Here is a 19,302-nt window from a genome sequence, read left to right on the forward strand (position 1 = left end):
GGATGTATCTGTTATATGTTACACTGCACCTGTGTGCTGCAATGCTAGATGTATCTGTTATATGTTACACTGCGCCTGTGTGATGCAATGCTAGATGTATCTGTTATATGTTACACTGCGCCTGTGTGCTGCAATGCTGGATGTGTCTGTTATATGTTACACTGCGCCTGTGTGCTGCAATGCTGGATGTGTCATTGTGTATCTGTTATATGTTTTTATCTGTTATATGTTACATTGTGTTTTCTGTGCTCCAGTGTTGTATATAGCTGTTATATGTTACATATGTCCGATTGTATATGTATGTTATATGTCATATAAAGATACATAAACCACTGGAGAATGTGTCTATGTGTCCGGTGGGTATGCAGTTAAAATGCGCCTATATAGACAGGAACACATGACGCCCCTGACATTGTACACACACCGCCGCTGTCATACATGGGGGGAAGCGATATCAGTACACATAACATCGGAATGCCAACACCGGAATCCTGACACTGCTCAGAATGCTGGCACCGGCTAGGCCGGGGAGGGTCAGGTTTAGGCTGCAGGGAGGGTGTGTGTGCGAGTGTGTTTGGGGGGGGGGGGGGGGGGGGGGTTTAGTTTTAGGCTGCGGGAAGGAAGGGGGGGGTACAGTTAGGCACCCCCAGGGAGGGTTAGGCTGCGGGGAGGGAGGGTTAGGATAAGGCTCCACTGGGGAGGGTTAGGTTTAGGCTGTGGGTACGGAGGGTTAGGGGGTCATTGTGGAAAGGTAAGTATACTTACCTTGCCCCTGTTGGGATTCCCACCATTAGGATGCCGCAGTCGGTATTCTGACCGCCGGCATCTCATACCCAACACATTGTACTCCAGTGGTGTGTGTATGTATTATATGTTACTATATTGTGTATTGTGTGCTCCAATGGTGTATGTATGTATGTATTATATGTAACTATATTGTGTATTGTGTGCTCCAATGGTGTATGTATGTATGTATGTATTATATGTAACTATATTGTGTATTATGTGCTCCAATGGTATATGTGTATATCATATATTAATTAGGGCAGATGTTCTAATTCTTGGAGAGTGTTAAAGTGGAGAGAGGTAACATACTAACCAATCAGCTCCTGTCATTTTTCAGACACCGCCTGTAACATGACAGGTGGTTGGTTGGTACTTTATCTCTCTCTCCACTTTTTCTCTCTGCAAGGCTTGGTACATCTGCTCCATTGTGTCTCGTGCTCCAGTGCTGTATACGTATTATATGTTATATTGTGTATTATGTGCTCCAATTGTATATGTATGTTATTTGTCTCGTGCGCCGAGTATGTATAGGTTATATGCTACTTTATGTCTTATGTGTCTTTATGTCTTAATGTGCTCCAGATGTTGGCTTTTGTCTGTATCTTCCTGGTTGTTACCTCTAACCTCCTTACATTGTGTCTGTCTTGCTGATTGTTACTTTGTTACCTATGTCTGTGTGCATCATTGCTGCAGCTCTACGACCTGTTATATTATACCGTACTGTACATACAAAGAAAGGTGTGCAGGAAAGTGAATGAAGCAGATTCAGAGTCAATAACAAGGAATATAGAATAATAGAGGGAGGGGTACTGAAGACAAACACTGGCACATCCAGTTAGAGAGCAGTGTGAAAGTGGCTGGTGGGTACCACTCTTCATCCTTTTCTTCTCTTTAAAAATAAAAAAGAAAGAAAAAATACCAACACTTGCCTGGTCTACTACTGCCATCTGCTGGTCAGTGTTGGCAGTGCATATTTTTATTTGGAGATTAATATATCCCATACATAACCAATTACACAGTGCAATAATTGTTGCACTAAACTGACTAAGTAAAACTTGATACAGTATGTAGATTCGTATTTTCTGTGATTATGTTGGTTCAAAAGCATTTTGTGTTGTGATTCAAACTTAAATATTATATGTCAATTTGGTGTATGCTAAAAGCTATATATGTGTGTGAACAAATATACATGTCTTATGTATACAATATCTTATGTAACTGTAAGGATTAATGTATATGTGTGTGTATATATATGCAAATCTGAGTATCACACAGCATGCCTGTATTTGTCATTATATGCGTATATGAAGGGTCGGCTTCTTTCTTCTGATTGGACCAACGTGTCTCTATGGTAACCACCAGGATATAGTCACTGGTATGTCTGTAACGTCTTCAATAAAAGAGGACCTGTGCGGACATCACATCGCATGATGCCGCTAAGTTATCAGTGAGTCACGATTTATAATGGCCCACCTGACCTGTGCAGAGAGCAACTAGCTAGATGTGTTGCATGCTCTGTGGGGATGAACCGTAAATGGACAATTTTTATCCCTTTCGCAGGATTCTATTGTGTACCATTGTTTCAGTAAAAGGTTTGGGGTAACCATTTTAGCAGTAAGAAAAAAATAAATCACAATTATTCAATAACGATCACGAGTGACAGAGAGATGTGACACTGGCCAATGCACTTGGGACAAGTTAAGCAAATATAGGTGTAAACGTGCGTGCACAGGCTAGTTGTGCATTGAGTGGCCTTCCTACGTTGCACACCTGGCCTGATGCCCATTTGCTAACGTAAATTTACAACTACATTTTTTCCCCCAGAAATGATTAATAATTTATCCGAGTTGAGCGGATCAGCGTGGAGAACGCCTCCAAAGGTTTGCAAGTGGCTGTTTATGATTTTCAGGATGAAATATTTTAATAACTTCAAGCAGGGGAGGATTGCAGATTATGGGGTGCACCTGGTTTTGTGGGTGCCGACAGATACTCATTAGACGTGTAAAACAACATGGGTTACACACATGCAATGATGTAGAACTGACCGGGTAACAGCTGGGTGACATTTGTGCCATGCCCGCACATTTTATACACAAGAGCACATTTACATGTACACGCAAGCTAGAGTCATTAAAACATTAAATTGCACAAACGTGACAAATTAATGAAAGTTCAGCATTTTAAGGGGAATTAAATTAGTGCATCACTGAGGTCATCAGTTACATTTATGCTCATGACACATGTGTGGAGTTTATATGTGCTCACTGTGTTTCGGTGGGTATCTTCCGTAGTGTTCATTCTAGAACCCTGCAACTGTCACCATCTGTGCAGTTCCTCTTCCCTGCCATTGGTGTCACTCTCTGGTGCTACTAGATACAGACCAGAGGGTGCTAGTAGCACCAGAGCAGAGGTCACCTCAGGCAGGAACTGCGCGGGTTGTGAGTTGTGACAGGTGCAGGGTGTTAGAATGAACACTATCTTCCGGGTGTTCAGGTTCCTCCCACACTCCAAAAACAGACTGGTACTTTAAAATTACATTCTTGGTGGCGTGCACATACATGTGATACAGGACATTGGCATATCTGTGCAATAAAAGCGGCACTGCGCCTTTGTCCTTCCTCTGGTTTTAAATTACCCCCATTGGGATGCGTTTGTGCATATTCGTTTTTTGGGATCGGCATTCATCACGCTCAGTACTGAGGAGTTTCCTTACCCGCTTCCCGCCTGCTGCGTATTTTACCAGCGAGCGAGAAACAAAAATTGGAAACAGTTTCCCATTTATCATTACCATCCTAATCATGCTTAGCTGTTTGGTTGGGTTTGCCTGTGAAGTACACTCAGTGCAGGTCCTGCATTTTCTATCAAGATCTCCATAAACTATGAAAAGCAATCATTGTACAGGCAGATCAGATACGTTTGCTTTATATTTATTTCTTCCTATTTATGGGTCTATTTATTAGCTTGGTGTAAGGATCAGGACAATTTATGAAGAGCCTAACGCAGGAGATATTAGGCAAACTTGCTACAGGCAGCAGGCCTGATCGTTCTCAGTGGGCACTGCGACCTAATCAAGTTACAAGGTCCGGAGAATTAAACATTTCCCCAATACTTAGCGCCATCTTCAGGTGATGTGGGCAGTTATGTCCCTTTGAGGAGAGCCTTGTAGGAGTGGCATCAGAAGATCCCGCCCTGACAGCCTCCATGCTCCTCCCTGCTTGGCGATTGGCAAATTGATTCTGGGCATGCGCTGTCTATATGTGCTTGGTGCCAGTCCAGGGAATAAAGTTATGGCAATAGCTAGTACTTGTAAGCAGCAAGAGGCTTGCTGCTATCTCGGCAAGGATTTACAGGATACCTGCCTCACAATATATTTTCTTATGCAGCATTGAGAGATGATAGTGTATATGGCCCCCCCTCTGCCACCAAATACAAGTAGATCCTGCAGACACTACAGCTGTGTGGCACAAGGCAAAAGGAAGGGTGTTGTGCCAGTTCTAGCACCCAAATTATAGGTTTACACATTTGCATGCTGCCGTACATTTAAATTGACACATGCAGTAATTTAATCGTGAGCAGACTGTAATTAAGTTTCTGAAATGAACTGAACTAATTGGCTTGTTTGTAATGACTATCACGCTGGCTGCTAGGAGTAATGTGCACTGTACACACATGCAAGCCTTTATCTTCTGCCAGGAGCTAGAATTATCTCATGAATAAAACTCAGGCGTAATGTACTTTCTCTTAAATGGTCAGTATGACAGGAGACTGCCTATTTGTTATCATACACCTGTACGGTACAGTATTATTTTTTATATAGTGCTTGCGCCATCATAGTACACAGCACTTTGTAGAGTATTTCATTCACATGAGTGAGATATTAAGGGGTCTTCATGAGCAGACTGACCTGAAGCTTAAAGGTACAGTTTGCACAAGTTGGGTGCAGTAGATAAGGATGCAGACTTCTGACACAGTCTCTGTGGCTGGTTGTATCTCTCGCTGTATATAGTAGTGTCTGTGGAGAGATCCCAGATGTTATAGCAGCTGCAATTAAATTAAATGGGCCTGATTAAGAGGTGGATGCAGCTGCATCTGCAATTGAGTATGAACATTCAGCGGATCTACAAAAATATACTAATGATGCAGCCGCTGTTACTTGTATAGACACCGCTTCTCTGATCTTCACCATGCCTACAAAGATTCACCATCAGTCACACATCGGATGCACCATCTGACCTCTGAGCAAACCCTATGGGCGCGCAGAATGTCCATTGCACCTAATCCCCCAGAGCTTTTAGAACTGCGTACAACGACACAGACGCACGCTGTGACGCCCCCAAAACGGTAAAATAATCGCCCGCATGTGGCTCACCATCACTCCCGTTATTTCACAATTAAACTGTGTCCAAATTTGCACTGTGACCGCCGACGCAAGACCATCTGGACACATGCACAATGCAACAATACTCACTGAACTGCACAAACATCGGTACTGCTAAGACTTTGCTTCCACCACTGAGCCAGGCACAATGGTGGTCATTCCGACCTGATCGCTCGCTAGATTTTTTCGCTGCACTGCGATCAGGTCAGAACTACGCATGCGTATGCACCGCAATGCGCAGGCGGGTCCTATGGGTGCAAAGAGGATCGTTGCTGTGCGATGGGTTTTACGCAGGAATCCATTCACACAGCCGATCGCAAAGAGACTGACAGGAAGAAGGCGTTTGTGGGTGTCCACTGAACGTTTTCTGCGAGTGTTTGGAAAAATGCAGGCATGTCCAAGCGTTTGCAGGGCGGGTGTCTGACATCAGTTCCGGAACCTGACAGGGTGAAGTGATCGCAGCGGCTGAGTAAGTTCTGGGCAACTTAGAAACTGCACAAAACTTTTTTATACCGCTCGGCTGCACAGGCGTTCACACACTTGCAAAGCGAAAATACACTCCCCTATAGGCGGCGACTATCTGATCGCAGCGCTGCAAAAAATAGCGAGCGATCAGGTCTGAATGACCCCCCAATGTTCTCTGCTGAAGATGCTGGCCTTTTTAGTAAAATATAAGCGCTTCAATTAGAACGATAAGTTTATAGATCAGAATTGTGCTGAATGTACTAATGCCTAGACTGCTTGTGGTAGATCTTCTATTTAAGGAGAACACGTTTGGGAAAAGTATGTTTTACACAGTGCATTGTGTGCTATATATATATATATATATATCTTCCCAGGAGAGGATACAACACTGTGGGTATCACTTTATGCAAATGCCTTATGCCAGTTTATGTAATTCTCGCCCTGGGGCGGCTTCCTCCTCTGTCACAGTCCCCTTTCTCGTGGCTGCAATTGACTGTAGTGAGCATAGACTATGGGGGTCATTCCGAGTTGTTCGCTCGCAAGCTGCGTTTAGCAGCATTGCACACGCTAAGCCGCCGCCTACTGGGAGTGAATCTTAGCTTATCAAAATTGCGAACGAAAGATACGCAATATTGCGAAAAGACTTCTCTTTGCAGTTTCTGAGTAGCTCGAGACTTACTCTTTCAGTGCGATCAGTTCAGTGCTTGTCGTTCCTGGTTTGACGTCACAAACACACCCAGCGTTCGCCCAGACACTCCTCCGTTTCTTCAGCCACTCCCGCGTTTTTCCCAGAAACGGTAGCGGTTTTTCCCACACGCCCATAAAACGTCCAGTTTCCGCCCAGAAACACCCACTTCCTGTCAATCACATTACGATCACCAGAACGAAGAAAAAACCTTGTAATGCCGTGAGTAAAATACCTAACTGCATAGCAAATTTACTTGGCGCAGTCGCACTGCGGATATTGCGCATGCGCATTAGCGACTAATCACTCTGTTGCGAGAAAAAAATAACGAGCGAACAACTCGGAATGACCCCCTATGTGCCGATACATTACACATGGGGACTAATTCAGACCTGATTGCTAGCAAGCAATTTTTGCACTGTTGCGATCAGATAGTTGCCGCCTACAGAGGGAGTGTAAGTATTGTGCGATCGCTTGTGTAGCAGAGCTGTACAAACAGATCTTGTGCAGTCTCTGCGCAGCCCAGGACTTACTCAGCCGCTGCGATCACATCAGCCTGTCCGGAACCAGAATAGACGTCAGGAACCTTCCCTGCAAACACAAGGACACGCCTGCGTTTTTCCAGACACTCCCTGAAAACGGTCAGTTGACACCCACATACTCCTTCTTCCTGTCAATCTCCTTGCGACCGCCTGTGCGAACGGATCCATCGCACAAACCCATCGCTGAGTAGCGATCCGCTTTGTTCCCGTGCGACGTGCCAGGCATTGCGGTGCATGCGCAGTTTGGACCTGATTGCCCGCTGTGCGAAAACGCACAACAGCGATCAGGTCTGAATTACCCCCATGGTCCCAGGAGGGTACAGTATTGAATTAGTAAACATGTAGGTTTTATTACAAAAACAGGTAAGCTTACAAAATACAATATACACAGAAAGCCAAAAGTCATGTGAGATCAGTATGTAAAGGTAATGGTAGGTGGCGCCACCGTATTGTGACAGCTCTGAAATGCCCAGACCTGCATCAGTTGTAATCTGATGTCTCGTGAGTCAGTTTGAATATTAGCTGCTCATGGCAAGGCGACGTGCATTATCCAAGTTCGAACGGGGTATGATAGTGGGGGTGTGGTATGGCCGACCGGCGGTCAGGAGACCACCGGTCAGCATACCGGTGCCGGGATCCCGGCAGCATACCGACGCCGGAATCCCGGTGGGGAGGGGTGAGTGCAGCAAGCCCCTTGCCGGCTCGCCGCGCTGCGGGCTTGGCGGCACCCTGCGGTCGCCACGGGTCCTATTCCTACTCCCTGGGTGTCGTGAACACCCACGAGTGGAAATAGTAACTGTTGGTCGGCATGCCGACTGCCAGGATAGTGAGGGGGCGGGATGTTGGTGGAGGTCATGTGGCCGTCAGTCTCCCGACCGCCAGTCACATGAATACCACCCTTATAGTGGGTGCCCGATGGATGGGACATTCCATTTCCTCGGTCTATGGTGTTACGTATGTCCTGCAAATACCTCATGGAAGGCATTACCAGCCACCGTGGACAGCGCAGTGACCGACCACGGGTGCTTATGATCATGACCAGCAGAGTCTGGCCAGAATTGTCCGTGGCAACAGACAAGTGACACTGGCTTAAATCACATTCACATCCAATGCAGAAGGTACCAGACATATATCCAGCAGGTCAGTGCAGCCTTCTTTAGCTTCCATAGTATATGGCAGCAGAAGACCCACCAGAGTGCCCCTATTAACACTACAACACTGGACACAACACCTCACCTGGGATTGTGCTGTCGCTAATTGGACCCTGGAGAACTGCCAACATGTGGAATGGTCCGATGAGTCATGCTACCAGTTGTTTCAGGCTGATGGTAGGGTTTGGATGTGGCACAGACCCCATAAGGCCATGGACCCCTGTTGTCAACAAGGCACCATTCAGGCTTGTGGTGGTTCCATAATGTTGTACGGTGTGTTCAGATGGCATGGGTTGAGTCCGCTGGTCTACCTGAACACATCATTGACCGGTAACCGCTATGTTGCATTGTTTGTTGACCATTTGCATCCCTTCAGGGACTTCAAATGGCCCCTCAAAGATGGAGTATTCCAGCATGATAATGCACCATGTAATCAGTCACAAGCTGTCCAGAATTGGTTCGAGGAGCATTCTGGAGAGTTCAGATGAATGGTGTGGCCACCATGTTCGCTCGACAAGAAAACCAATTAAGCATTTATGGGACGTGCTGGAGAGTTCCATTCATGCACAAGATCCGATACCTACAAATATCCGGGAGCTGTGGGAAGCTATCCAGATGGCACGGGTTAACATCTCTCCAGAGATCATTCACTTGTGGAATCAATGTCTCGTTGAGTTGCTGCACTTCACCTGGCTAGAGCGGGTCCTACCCGATACTAGGTACCTATCCCATGACTTTTGGTACTTCAGTGTATGTACATTGCATCTGGAAAGCATTCACAGCGCTTCACTTTTTCCACATTTTGTAAAGTTACAGCCTTATTCCAAAGTGGAATAAGTTCATTTTTCCCCTCAAAATTCTACACACAATACCCCATAAAGACAATGTGAAAAAAAGTTTTTTTAAGATTTTTGCAAATTTATTAGAAGTAGAAAACTCAGAAATCACATGTACAAAGGTATTCACAGCCTTTGCCATGAAGCTCAAAATTGAGCTCAGGCGCATTCTGTTTCCACTGATCATCCTTGAGATGTTCCTACAGCTTAATTGGAGTACACCTGTGGTAAGTTCAGTTGATTGGACATGATTTGGATAGGCGCACACCTGTCTATATAAGGTCCCACACTTGACAGTGCATGTCTGAGCACAAACCAAGCATGAAGTCAAAGGAATTGTCTGCAGACCTCCGAGACAGGATTGTCTCAAGGCACAAATCTGGGGGAGGGTACAGAAAAATATCTCCTGCTTTGAAGGTCCCAATGAGAACAGTGGCCTCCATCATCCGTAAATGGAAGAAGTTCGGAACCACCAGGACTCTTCCTAGAGCTGGCTGGCCGTCTAATCTGAGCGATTGGGGGAGAAGGGCCCTAGTCAGGGAGGTGACCAAGAACCCGATGGTCACTCTGTCAGAGCTGTCCTTCCAGAAGTACAACCATCTCTGCAGCAATCCAAGAATAAGGCCTGTATGGTATAGTGGCCAGACGGAAGCCACTCCTTAGTAAAAAGCACATGGCAGCCCACATGGAGTTTGTCAAAATGCACATAAAGCACTCTCAGACCATGAGAAACAAAATTCTCTGGTCTGATGAGGCAAAGATTGAACTCTTTGCCATGAATGCCAGGTGTCATGTTTAGAGGAAACCAGGCACCTCTCATCACCAGGCCAATACCATCTCTACAGTGAAGCAGCATCATGCTGTGGGGAAGTTTTTAAGTGGCAGGAACCAGGAGACTAGTCAGAACAGAGGGAAAGATTAATGCAGCAATGTACAGAGACATCCTGGATGAAAACCTGCTCTAGAGCGCTCTTGACCTCAGACTGGGGCGACGGTTCATCTTTCAGCAGGACAACGACCCAAAGCACACAGCCAAGATATGAAAGGAGTGGCTTCAGGACAACTCTGTGAATGTCCTTGAGTGGCCCAGCCAGAGCCCAGCCTTGAATCCGATTGAATATCTCTGGAGAGATCTGAAAATGGCTGTGCACCGACCCTTCCCATCCAACCTGATGAAACTTGAGAGGTGCTGCAAAGAGGAATGGCAAAACTGCCCAAAGATAGGTGTGCCAAACTTGTGGCATCATATTCAAAAAGACTTGAGGCTGTAACTGCTCCCAAAGGCGCATCAACAAAGAATTGAGCAAAGGCTGTGAATACTTATGTACATGTGATTTCTTAGTTTTTTATTTTTAAGAAATTTTAAAAAATCTCAAAAAAAAACTTTTCACATTGTCATTATTGGGTATAGTGTGTAGAATTTTGAGGGAAAACATGAATTCCATTTTGGAATAAAGGCTGTAACATAACAAAATGTGGAAAAAGTGAAGCGCTGTGAATACTTTCCAGATGCACTGTATCATAAACATATACTAAAATAATCAAATGTCAGTGTACAAGAGTAATGTATTTCTGTGAGTCACATGATGCACGTATAGCCAGTCTGGGAAACACTTACTGTATAAACAAAGGGCGGGATTCAGAGGGGCGTGCAGGTCCATGCGCAGCTGTGATTTCGCTCTCAGGGTACTTTAGAAAATATGCTGACTTCGGCCATCATCTTATGTACAGAGATGCCCACTGCCGGCATCTCACATCCACTGCTCGCATACTGGCCCTCATTCCGAGTTGTTCGCTCGCAAGGCGATTTTAGCAGAGTTACACACGCTAAGCCGCCGCCTACTGGGAGTGAATCTTAGCTTCTTAAAATTGCGAACGATGTATTCGCAATATTGCGATTACAAACTACTTAGCAGTTTCAGAGTAGCTTCAACCTTACTCGGCATCTGCGATCAGTTCAGTGCTTGACGTTCCTGGTTTGACGTCACAAACACACCCAGCGGTCGCCCAGACACTCCTCCGTTTCTCCAGCCACTCCCGCGTTTTTTCCGGAAACGGTAGCGTTTTTATCCACACGCCCATAAAACGCCGTGTTTCCGCCCAGTAACACCCATTTCCTGTCAATCACACTACGATCGCCGGAGCGAAGAAAAAGCTGTGAGTAAAAATACTATCTTCATAGCAAAATTACTTGGCGCAGTCGCAGTGCGAACATTGCGCATGCGCACTAAGCGGAAAAACGCTGCGATGCGAAGAAAATTACCGAGCGAACGACTCGGAATGAGGGCCACTACTGTACATAAGCAGGGACATCGAACGCATGCCAGTCGCTCCATCGGACCTCTGAGCAATCCTGTGCTGTCTCAGACTGAGCGGCTCTCCTCAGGTACCGGGGCCTCTCCAGCTGCAAAGCAATTCACAGTGACTGACTCGGCAATGCCCAGAAAAGGATCCCCACACGCCTGCCCTTCTTTTGCCACCGCCCCCTACCCTGTTACCTCCCCAAACGCTGACTACCTGCCACTCACTACGCTAGTAATCCCGTGTGTGTGCTTTCGCTAATCGTTTGCTGTGCAGTTCAGCTTTGACGTATGCATAGTGGCAAAATATGGGTCCGCTGCTCTGGCTCGGCAGTGCATGCACCGCAGCATAAGGCCCAATTGTTGCTCCACACATCCTTACTTTACAACATTTATTTCCCTTTAGTCTCAGAGAGTAGGGATTATCTGTTTACAATACATACATTCTGTTCTTGATAAGGAGAAACACTGCACCAAAGGTTAGTATGATGCGGTATAAGGGATTTGTTCCCGATAATATTTTTAGATGTAATAGGGTCCGAGTTTGCCAGAGGTGTAGGTTGCCAGACGATCTTGAAGTTTTTTTTAAAGCGGCAGTCATGTCCAAAACAAAACCATACCTTATAAATGATTGCCGCTTTAAAAAAACTTCCGAGATAGGCCGGCATCCCACACTCGCGACAGACTCGGACCCTATTACATATGCCCCATGGTATCCGGATGATAGATCGAGCAGAATAAGGTTGACAGTCAATAGGTCGACAGCATCAGGTCGACAGGTACAAAATATTGACATGGTCAGTAAGTCAACATGTGAAAGGTCGACAGTGCTTGCGGTCCACAGGTTCAAATGGTCAACATGACGATGATTGACACAAGTTTATTTTAAATGTAATTTTTTTTTCCAACTTTTTCATACTTAACCATTTACCTGGACTACGATTGGGAGTAGTAACCTTGCCCGAAGTGTGGCGAGCAATGTGCCACCCTAATTGGGGTCACGTGGTTAAACATACAAAATGACACCCAAAAATGCAAAAACATATACTGTATCAACTTTTTTGTGTGACCATTCCTGTGTCAACCTTTTAAGGTGTGTGTCGACTTATTGACCCCGTCACCCTTTTGACCATGTCGATCATACAGCTGACCTAATGATCTATACCTGCTGGACATGGTTTATGAAGAGATTTGTTGTATCCATAGGTAATCATGCTTATATGTACAGTCAGAGGTAACTCCTGTGTATATGTACAGTCACAGGTAATGCCTGTGTATATATACAGTCACAGATAATCATACGTATATATACAGTCACAAGTAATCATGCGTATACGTACAGTCACAGGTAATGGGGGTAATTCCAAGTTGATCGCAGCAGGATTTTTGGGCAAAATCATGTGCACTGCAGGGGAGGCAGATTTAACATGTGCAGAAAGAGTTAGATTTGGGTGGGTTATTTTATTTCTGTGCAGGGTAAATACTGGCTGCTTTATTTTTACACTGCAAATTAGATTGCAGATTGAACACACCCCACCCAAATCTAACTCTCTCTGCACATGTTATATCTGCCTCCCCTGCAGTGCACATGGTTTTGCCCAATTGCTAACAAAATCCTGCTGCGATCAACTTGGAATTAACCCCAATGTGCGTGTATGTGTACAGTCACAGATAACGCCTAAAGGCCCGTACGTATCATTGTAGTCAAAGGTAATGCCTGCCTATAGTTGTAGTCACAGGTAACGTCTGCATACAGTTGTAGTCACGGGTAATGCCTGCGTATAGTTGTAGCCACAGGTAATGCCTGCCTGTAGTTGTAGTCACAGGTAACGTCTGCATACAGTTGTAGTCACGGGTAATGCCTGCGTATAGTTGTAGCCACAGGTAATGCCTGCATGTAGTTGTAGTCACAGGTAACGCCTGCGTACAGTTGTAGTCACGGGTAATGCCTGCGTACAGTTGTAGTCACAGGTAACGCCTGCGTATAGTTGTAGCCACAGGTAATGCCTGCATGTAGTTGTAGTCACAGGTAACACCTGCGTATAGTTGTAGCCACAGGTAATGCCTGCGTATAGTTGTAGCCACAGGTAATGCCTGCATGTAGTTGTAGTCACAGGTAACGCCTGCGTACAGTTGTAGTCACAGGTAATGCGGTTCTGTCAGTCTGGAGAAGGATGATGTTGGATAAAACATACCTTAGGTACAATACTTTGCAAAGCTTCCAAACCATATTATTTAGTGTCCAAGTAGGATCAGGTTTATGAGCAGCCTGCCTTCATTGCAGTCTGTAGCTGTAAATATGGCTGCCACTTAGTATAAGAAGTCACAGTGGTGTCACCATGCTTTTTCTAATGAGACACTAAGCTCGCAGTCTGATTTATGTGGTGGTATTTTGGTTTCTGTGGTGGGATTTCTGTCGCTGTGACAGGAAACTGATGTCTGTGGAGAGATTAATTTGTAGTCTTCCATTGAGAATTTTGTTTTTCTTTCACACTGGGTTTTGCCGCCTGAGATGGGTGAGATGTCTGAAAACAGCTTATAGTGACTAAGGGCCTGATGCAGAGTTGTACGCAATGGCGATATTATGGGAGTTGAGCGATTGTCGCCCAACTATGAATGCGTCACAGTCACACTGCGCACGTGCGGCAATTCATTTGCGACGTTTATAGAGAGGATTTATTTGCACACAGTGTTTGTGTGTGTGACCTGTCAGCCTGACTGAGCGGGACCGTGTATCTGTGTGTGTGTGACCTGTCAGCCTGACTGAGCGGGACAGTGTGTGTGTGTGTGTGTGTGTGTGTGTGTGACCAGGGCCAGATTAACAATGGTGCGGATGGAGCTCCAGCTCCAGGCCTCCACATAAAAATAGGCCCATCCTGCTGACAGCAGGATGATGACAGCTGGCTAAACAATCAGAAATCATAAGTATTACAAAGTATTACAACTGTGTTTGTAGTTTTCTCACAAAATTATCAAATTTTTCTGTGTTTATGTATTTAGGGAGACATTGGGGCACATAGTGTACTGGATGTGCACCCACAAGTAACTCGGGCTACACTCACACAACACTGCTCACCGCTCCTCTCCATCTCAGTATAGGCCCTTGAAAATTTTCAGCTCCAGGCCCATGTGGCCCTTAATCCGGCCCTGTGTGTGACCTGTCAGCCTGACTGAGCGGGACTGTGTGTATGTGTGACCTGTCACCCTGACTGAGAGGCACAGTATGTGTGTGTGACCAGTCACCCTGACTGAAAGGGACTGTGTATGTATGCGTTACCTGTCACCCTGACTGAGAGGGACAGTGCAGTGTATGTTACCTGTCACCCTGACTGAGCAGGACAGGGTGTGTGTGTGTGTGTGTGTGTGTGTGTGTGTGTGTGTGTGTGTGTGTGTGTGTATCCTGTCACCCTGACTGAGAGGGACTGTGTGTGTGTGTGTGTGTGTGTGTGTGTCCTGTCAGCCTGACTGAGCGGAACAGTGTGTGTGTGTGTGTGTGTGTGTGTGTGTGTGTGTGTGTGTGTGTGTGTGTGTGTGACCTGTCAGCCTGACTGAGAGGCACAGTATGTGTGTGTGATCTCTCACCCTGACTGAAAGGGACTGTGTATGTATACGTTACCTATTACCCTGACTGAGAGGGACAGTGCAGTGTATGTTACCTGTCACCCTGACTGAGCAGGACAGGGTGTGTGTGTGTGTGTGTGTGTTATCTGTCACCCTGACAGTGTGTGTGTGTGTGTGTGTTACCTGTCACCCTGACTGAGAGGGACAGTGAGTGTGTGTGTGTGTGTATGTGTGTGTTACCTGTCACCCTGACTGAGCAGGACAGTGTGTGTATGTGACCTGCCACCCTGTATGTGTACATGTTGTTAAATTATGCATAGGTTACCTGTCAGGCTGACTGAAGTGTTATGTAACTACTTCTATAACTCATCACTGATGGAGAGAGGTCCTCACTACCTGCCTGACTTGCACTGCTCGTAGCTTGTGTATAACAGAGCCCAGGTCCGAGAGAGAGAGAGAGAGAGAGAGAGAGAGAGAGAGAGAGAGAGAGAGAGAGAGAGAGAGAGAGAGAGAGAGAGAGTGTGTGTGTGTGTGACTTTGCCACCCTGTGCTGGGAGGAGCCTGATCCTAGGCGCTGTTATTGCAGGATGTGGTGTAAGGGGCTGCCCCACGCTCCAACAAACACAGCAGCTTACCCATAGAATCACAGCTACAGCCATGAAACGCCCTACTTACATCATATAACTGAGAACACCACTTAGGTGTTTGCATTACTAAACATCTGAGAATAGCTGTGCTTACTTTTGTAGGAGCAAATATTGTCCAGGTTCATAAATAAATGACACTAATAAAGGTTAATGCAGTCAGCCTGCTGTGGCCAGGGCAGTGCTGTGCATAGAGACCTGAAGCATGGCATTGCTTGCAGGAATATGGCAGGACTGGCAGCCGAGGGGTATACTACATAGCCTGGGCTGCTGGTACAGTAAATGTATTACACTGGTCACATGTGTACTAATGTTTCTATGATAAATCCCTGCAATAGGATACAGAATCCTGGGCCAGTATGTGAGACAAATAATGGTAAAGTGGCAGTACAAAGGGTTCCATCCTTTAGGCCAATGCTTCTGAAACTGTGTGGCGTGGCACCCTGGGGTGCCTCAGGACACTTGAAGGGTTGCCAGGACCAATTAAAATTATTTAAGGTCAATAGGGGTAATTCAGATCTGATCGCTGCTGTGTGTTTTCGCACAGCGGGCGATCAGATCCAAACTGCACATGCACCGCGCCAGTGCGTCACACGGCTGCAACAGACATCGGCGCCCTGCGACGGGATGGTGCAAAGAATCCATTCGTACGGACGTTCGCAAGGAGATTTATAGGAAGAGGCCGTTTGTGGGTGGCAACTGACCGTTTACAGGGAGTGTCCGGCAAAACGCAGGCGGGATCAAGCATTTTCAGGGAGGGTGTCGGACGTCAGCTCCAGCCCTGATCAGCCTCTTCTCATCGCACTGGAAGAGTAAGTCCTGGTCTGCTTGCTGAGACTGCACAAAATCAGTTTATGCAGTGAAAACACACTCCCCCTGTAGGCAGCGACTATCTTATCGAGGACTGCAAAAATCGGTGCCCACTGCTTTAGGCTAATTGAAGCTAATCTGCCATAGACCTGACATAAGGTTACATGCCACCTCTTCATGCATGTACAGTATAGGAAGGGTATAAATGATGCATAATTTCCTACTCTTCCTGCAGGAGAGGCGTTCTCCTGCGGTCCTGTGAGAGTAGTCCAGCCTCCCAGCTCCCATCCACCTCTGCAGTGAAGTGGGCTGGGTGAGTAGGGGTTTATCTGAAAGATATGGCTAGGGGGCTTTTTGTGAGGTAGGTCAAGGTAAACGGTATCCTCAGCAACCATGTTATTCTGGCTTTGGAAAAGAAGTGTGAAAAGCAGGATCAATGGAATTATCACTGAGGAGAAAAAAGGCCACAATGATAAACATATCCTTGAATTATAGGAAGCAGGTTTATATTACATGGTAAATGTGGATTACATTTGTAAACCCATACTCTTTAACGAGGGGAAATGTACGAACCACAGTGTTTTCCAAACTCCTGTCATTCAGGAAGAGGCATTCGCATCACTGCGATGGGATCGTATCTGCCGAGCTGCGCATACGGTAATCTGCAAAATGCGATTGCATCGCAGTAACGATCGAAGCTGAATAAGGCCCTCAGTCAGTTTGATCCAAACATCTGTGCTCAAGCATGGATATCCTTAAAACATGGACAGTTAGGAATCGGATCCCTTGTGGATTGAGTTTGGGAAACTAACACATACTGCACAAGATGGAGGAAGCTATAATATGGCGTCAAACCTCTGAAACTGCCGTTTCTGGAGGTTTGGCCAAGTGCCGCATATGCACCAAGCCCCGGAATGCAATAGATTTTGGGGCTTGGATCTTCAGATGGCGTTGGCCAATAGAAGCATATGGGCTTCTACTGCACTGCCCCTTCTGAGAGGGATCCCTCCCAGCACCCCGCGTGGCACTCGACGCATGCACAGATAGCACTCCGGGTCCTAAATCCGGAAGTCCTATCATCACAAAGGACAACTCTTACCGCACGAGTTGTTCTTTGCGATCTTCCTCATGCAAACGGTGTAGTAAACGCCAATATGCATGCGTAGAGTGGCAGGATATATCGCAAGCAAAATGCGATGCATGCTGCATCCCGCCCACTGTATCTACATACTTGGACCAGGTGAGATGATTAACCTTAAATATATACTTCCACCAGGGAAGATACTTTTATCCGTAACTGTATACAGTATTTCAGGGAAAATGTAGAAATGAGAGTAGGCTTACCATACTGTGCTTTTACACAGGTTCTGTGGCTGATTGAAACCAGGTGAAATGCAGATACGAAGTCAACCAATCACAGAACCTGTGTAATTCGGGAGGCAATCACGTTGCCGGCTGTCGGGAACCTGCTAGTCAGGATACTGACGCTGGAATCCCGACATCCTGTGAAATGCTTGGGTGGTGGTCCACGTCACCACCTGAGGGGGAATAGATTAGTGCCCGAAGCGCGGCGAACGCAGCCGCTGCACTCGCCGCCGGTATTCTGGCTGTCAGAATTCCGGCGTTGGACTGCTGATCGTCGGGATCCCGACAGCCGGGATATCATACTGATTCCGTGTAATATATATGTTTACCGGTTTAGTAGGAAAGTATGGTAGGCCTAAATATGCATATGTACTAGACTTGGACATGTGCATATGCTCTGACCATAAGAGTATTTTTGGTCATGAGAAATGCCTAATACATGTTGAGTCAATGTTCCCTTTAAGATATGAATTTGAAAGCGTTAAGACTAGGCTTACCATACTGGGGTCTATTCATGAAGCAGTAAAAAGAGTGGAGAAACAGACTAGTGTAGAAGTTGCCCATGGCAACCAATCAGCATCTCCCTTACATTTTATAGAATGTACCTGAAAAGGTTTCCTTTAAAGCTGATTGGTATATATATATTTATTTTATTTTATTTTTTTAAAGCAAAACGGAATTTGCTGTGCTACGTATTTTTTATACACATATATAAATATGTATCTCTCGTTCTTCCCTTCAAACAGCACAGTCTGTATTTCCCTCTCTCCTTCCTCCCACAAACCTCACAGTCTGTCTCTCCTCAATGACTCCATGCTGCATTCCCAGCTTCCTCACTCCATCCCAAAGCCTTGTATCCCTTCACCAATCCAGTCTTACCCTGGGGAGAGACTCACCTGCGCTGCACTCCCCAGTATCCAGACCCAAACATCACACAGCAGGTACCATGCAGCCTTCACACCCCACCAGAAGAGGCCGGTGCAGGGTACGGGAATCCTGGCCAGTGGAGCTGCTGCACAGTCACTATTTGGATAAGACGGCTCACACCCCTGCAGGGCACTAAGTGACATATCCTTGGGGGCCCTCTGATTCTTGGGGCCCAGTACAGGTGTCCCTTTGACCCCCTGTCACCAGCCCCGGGCTGACTTTAAGCCTGCATTTCACCTGGTTTTAATCAGTCATAGAACCTGTGCAATCCGGGTGTGGTTCATCAAATCGACAGTGTCTAGGTCGACAATGTTTAGGTCGACCACTATAGGTCGACAGTCACTAGGTCGACATGGATGGAAGGTCGACATGGTTTCTAGGTCGACAGGTCTAAAGGTCGACATGAGGATTTTTTTTTTTTTGGTGTCGTTTTCTTCGTAGAGTGACAGGGATCCCAAATTAGTGCACCGCGTCCCCTCGCATGGCTCGCTTCGCTCGCCATGCTTCGGGCATGATGCCTTCGCTTCGCTCGGCACACTTTACCGTTCCAATCGTAGTCCACGTGGATCGTTAAGTATGAAAAAAAATAAAAAATGTGAAAACCTCATGTCGACCTTTAGACCTGTCGACCTAGCACATGTCGACCTAGAAACCCTGTCGACCTTCCATCCATGTCGACCTAGTGACTGTCGACCTATAGTGGTCGACCTAAACATTGTCGACCTAGACACTGTCGATCTTCAGACCGGATCCCGTGCAATCCATGAGTGTCCCAGTTTAAAGGGATAGTATGGTAAGTCTAGTTAGTTTGATTCAAAACCATGAAAAGCTGCACTGACAGTCTGCTGCTCA

The 19,302-nt window shown here is 46.2% G+C and overlaps 1 protein-coding gene across 3 annotated transcripts in view; it reads left to right on the top strand.

Annotated features, from left to right (window-relative positions):
* POU2F2 (POU class 2 homeobox 2) overlaps positions 1–19,302 on the top strand; it is a 158,087-nt gene that overhangs the window by 78,131 nt on the left and 60,654 nt on the right. The window lies entirely within an intron of this gene.

Source organism: Pseudophryne corroboree, chromosome 10, assembly GCF_028390025.1.
Source record: "Pseudophryne corroboree isolate aPseCor3 chromosome 10, aPseCor3.hap2, whole genome shotgun sequence".
NCBI lineage: Eukaryota > Metazoa > Chordata > Amphibia > Anura > Myobatrachidae > Pseudophryne > Pseudophryne corroboree.